Consider the following 4,899-nt stretch of genomic DNA (forward strand, 5'->3'; position numbering starts at 1 on the left):
GTATCTTTAAAATATGAACGTCACATTTCAAGATGGTCCAGAAATAATGCTCCCTTAGATATTGTAATATGGTTTGTTGAACTGGAGTTATTTATTGCAGCTAACCTCCTATCCAACGAACGACCCAAAAATCGTTGTTTTTAATATTAATACCAATGCTTCTTTTCATTTTATTATCATCACACTTGAGAAATAGCCTTATTGTGGCTGTAGAACGGAACATGTAACTTAATGCCTGCATTTAAGGACGATGAATAGCGTAGTCAATGCTTTAGTGACAAGGAAATGATTTGTTTAAATATTGGATATGACGTTATCTGTGACTTCAGTGAACATTAAGCTTAACCATTGCATTGCATTTGTTAAATAGGTTTGTGTCTTACCCTTACGTGTGTGATACATATGAATATGGCATATGAAAACAAATACATTTGACTGACTCATGAGAAACACATCCAAAGTAACAGTAAAATAAAAAGGACCTACACAATAATACTCAATCAAACTGATAAGATAAGGACTGTGATATCCAGCAATTTCTTAAGTATAACTATAAGATTATGACCTGTTTTTAAAAGAAGATAAAAAGTTGTTTGCATGTAAAGAAGTTTGTAAGCCACACATGTAACTTTACATCTGTTTGTTCAAAGTTTCCTTAAAGTGGACCTATCATGCTATATTTGAACAATATATTGTAGGGCCATACCTATATAAAGTATATAAATATAGTTTTTTTTTCAAAATACCAAACAGATCCTGCATTTTAGCCAAGCCTCATTTCGCTCTATTTGCTCTTTCCAGGCCTGTTTTTGCAGGGGCTGATTCTGTGACATAGCTTTAATGCAGGGGTGGGGAACCTTTTTCCTCTCAAGGGCCATTTCAATTTTTCAACATCCTCCGAGGGCAGTACAAATTATTGACCTCTGCTTAAAAAAACTAAAATCACAGCCCATTCATTTGGCCTTTCTTTCATGCTGTGCAAAGAAAAAGCAACCTCTTACCATGATGATGCATGCACATGCACGGTTGTGGCATGAACACCAAAACAGAAAGATATGGAAATGTGTGCAAATGTATTTAGTTTCCTATCCATGTGGACATGATTTAAGTGTGGGGGGGGACCTAACCTCCCCTAGGGGGGTCCGGAGGCATGCTCCCCCAGGAAGATTTTTTTTTAAATGTTGAAGTTAAAAGCATCAATCTGGTGCACTTTGAGAGCAAAATTAGGAGCTCTATGGATATATCTCTCAACACCCATATGAAACAGAACTGTAAACAGATTTACTTTTTCTTTATGGACATTTTACAAATCACTCCCCTTTCAAACTGTATTCTTGTTTATTAATAACAACTTTTTTTTACTGTCATATAGTATTTTATACCTGTTTACTTTATTATCTTATTTTTTTATAATAATGATCATATAAAGATGTGCCTTTACCTCACTGGTTGGAGAAAAAGCTTCTTATATTCGTTAGCATAGCTAGCTAACCAGATGCTAATAACAACAAAGTTATTGACTGTATGATCAGTATGACAGTCATGAACAGATCGCCACTGGGCTTTCAACTAAAGACGCAAAAACTGCGGCATGTGTACAGCTCCTTATGGGTAGGCTACTGCAATTTTTGGAAGTGCCGGAGCGGTGTTCTGATGCTCTCCGTCAGCACTACACCCATAGATATATATAAACACTAGATGGCTCATGGGAGATTTTCCAGCGTAGCTCACCGGCCGCCATCTTGCTACAGTCAACAGCTACTCTGGTACGCGCTATGGTAGCTGTTGTAAGGTGAGTTATCTGCACACAAATACTCTTAAATCGCTGAAATCTTGACTGAATTACAAACGGTTTTGTTTATTATAAACGTTATTAGCATGGCTATGATACAGGATGCTTGGACATGTTGAAATTGCAGCTTTTCTTTGTGTATGTGGTTGTATTTATTAGCTGCCTAATAACAAGAGGCTGTGAGTGAGACCTAGTATTACAAAGTTGACCCAGCAACTTTACACCAGTGGGAGAGGCAGAACTGCTCTTTCTTTTCAACATAACTTAAGTTACACATGATTTCTTCCAAGTGGTTTGGCTTGTTAAAAACATCTTACATTTTTAGATACATTATGATACAGGAAATTGCTGGCTTTGTGTTTACAGAAGTACCTGACTATGCCTGACTTTTGTGCTGCCTACGGCTGCTCTAATCGCCGCAGTCTGCAAACAAGAACCCGTGGAATCACGTGTAAGATATGACAATATTATGACTATAATTAGGATAATCGTTAATTACTTAGTGGATGTATGTACATTGCAAGTCCTGCTACACAGGATCAGTGGGGCTATGTGAGATAATAGTATTGCAAGATTGATGTTGACCCAGCCTCTTTAGAATATGTTGTTACCATTTCTTTACACAATTATGTAATGTTTCTTTTGGACACCTTTTTTATTACTCTTAGTGTGGTTGTCTTATTCTTAAAGTATACATACATACATACATACAATTACCCCAAAAATATGATAATTTCGGTGTGTATTTTTGTCCTTACCCTTAATGTTAAAGGAAAGAAGGGCGGACAATGTTGACAATAATTTATATATCTGGCTACCTTTCTCATGTTTTTAAGGTTTCCCAAAACCGGAGAGAGGAGGAGGCAGTGGGAACTCGCCCTAAGAAGGGACGGTTTTGTTTCCTCTGGCAGGACGCTGCTCTGCAGTGAGTACTTCAGGAGTGAGGACTTTGACAGGACGGGGCAGACTATCCGGCTTAAAGATGGTGTTGTGCCAACAGTATTCAATTTCCCAGCTCATCTTCAAAGGGTATGTGTATCATTGGCCAACAAGAATTCAAGGTGTATAAGATTGATTGATAAATATGTGATTAAATGTCACACTTTAGTTTTTCTTTCTGCAAGTTTAGGAATAAATAATGTGTTGTGTATTACAGCACATTTTAAACACTCAAAATGTCTTTAATTATGTTTATTTTAGCCGGAAGCAACAATTTGCCTTATAAGGGGAAAAGCCTATTAAGATCAATTTCTTAAAAGTACGCTGAGTTGTGTTTTCTGTTGGAGAATGTAAGAAAAATCAGGCTCACAGTATTGATAAGTGAACATTGAATTGTTAAAAAAGTAACTTATTAATTTCCATATTACTATTATTTATATATTCGTATAATTGTGATAAATGAGACAGAACTGGCCTGTCTGTGAGCTCATTTTATGTTGGTTTGGTTCTTCTGATAAAGGTGTGAATATCTAAATAATATACCACCATATGCTATTGTCATTAGTTGTGTCCCTATTCTTAAAGCTAAGGCATAGCTAAATTAACAACTCTTGGCTTACAGAGTGGTAACATGAGACCGATTTTTATATATAAAATATAAATATATTTTAATTTTATAATTTATTTTAAATATTAACAATATAATAAAAATAAATGGAAATATATACACCGGCAAATATTTAATATAAATACCTTGTGTGTGTGTATAGCTATTGCTTTATCTGCTTAATGTTATTTTCATAAGAAAGTCCATGACTATAAGTATACAGTATCATAACTACATCTTTGATGTTTATACAAAACCAAACCGTTTGAAAATTGAGCAAGCTATGGTTATTTAAATAGTAAACCATAATGTTATGAATGAGAGAACTGCCTGTAGCAAGATGGCGGCCAAGTGGCAACGTCGGTCTCCATTGGCCAGCAGCGCGGGTGAGTGTTTATATATATATCTATGACTACACCCCTGTCAGACGAGACATATACCACGTGATGACACGTTAGTCTCGTGTTGTGTTCAAGGACCCTGACCTTGGCCAGGAATAACAGGCACTCGCTTGTTTACTTTTTTTGCGGTCTAGATTTCTTTCATTTCTTTCTTTTTTGCGGGTTTATAAATTACCTCAAGGGCCGTACCAAATGGTCTCGCGGGCCGTATACGGCCCGGGGGCCGATCTCCGTCCTCCGTGTTTTATTCTTATATGATTTATATAGAGTCATTATTCATTTGTTTTAAAGCTCAATAAATAACAAAGAAGACCTTTGACTGGCACTTTTCTAATTTTGTCCGGAAGATTTAAACTTTAACGGACATGTTGACCAGCGAAAAAAAATCTAACTGAAACTCTGCCGCACGGTCCCCTCGTTCCTTGGAAGAGGCGGGTGTTTGTCATCTGCTGGTGGACTACCGGAGAGAATTACAGCGAGGGAGGGATTGCATTGAACAGCAGCAGCAGCAAACGCTTGCCTCGGGGAGGGAGAAAAAGAGCCACAGCGGAGAATAAACAGAAGGGCAACCATGCGCGGGAAGTCTTCTTCGCTGCTTTTGTAGCAGACGACAGCGCCACTTACTGGTCTGGCATATGTACTACAGCGTCAGTTGTGAACACTTTATAAATCATTAATAAGCTTTTATAAGACATGAGATAAACAGGGCAACTGTGACCGGTTGCTTGCCAAATAGTGAGCCCACATGTATCTGTACTGCTTAGCCTTATATTGGCTACCTAGCTTACTTTGTCTCCTTCATGAGCCAGCATCCTTGGTATTTTGTTCACTGAGTTGATTCTCGCTAAGTAGCCAATATAAGGCTTAGTCATCTTGCCAAATAGTGAGCCTGTGTTGATGTAACTATGTTAGAACTGGTTTATAAATGGTTCTTAATTGAAAATTGTTGCATGTATCATAGTGTATTTATGAGTGTCGTGTAGAAGCAAAATCCCATAAGTGGACAAAACGGCTTTGTTTCACTGAAATAGCGTCAAAATCACAAAGTGCTATTAAGAGTCACAGTCTTTAATTCTTTTGTTTATTTATCACTCTTGAAATATTCTTATTTCCCCTGTAGTCACCTCCATGACTTAATAAAGACAATTTGGCTAAACAAC

At 37.1% G+C, this 4,899-nt stretch overlaps 1 long non-coding RNA gene across 1 annotated transcript; it reads left to right on the top strand.

Annotated features, from left to right (window-relative positions):
• The first annotated feature begins 1,679 nt into the window (after positions 1–1,679).
• Positions 1,680–2,985, top strand: LOC117539030. The gene is made up of 3 exons (XR_004567931.1): positions 1,680–1,792; positions 2,159–2,243; positions 2,629–2,985. It is a non-coding gene; the product is annotated as an uncharacterized LOC117539030 (long non-coding RNA).
• Positions 2,986–4,899: the final 1,914 nt, after the last annotated feature.

The sequence above is a fragment of the Gymnodraco acuticeps genome, unplaced genomic scaffold (assembly GCF_902827175.1).
Source record: "Gymnodraco acuticeps unplaced genomic scaffold, fGymAcu1.1, whole genome shotgun sequence".
NCBI classification, from domain to species: domain Eukaryota; kingdom Metazoa; phylum Chordata; class Actinopteri; order Perciformes; family Bathydraconidae; genus Gymnodraco; species Gymnodraco acuticeps.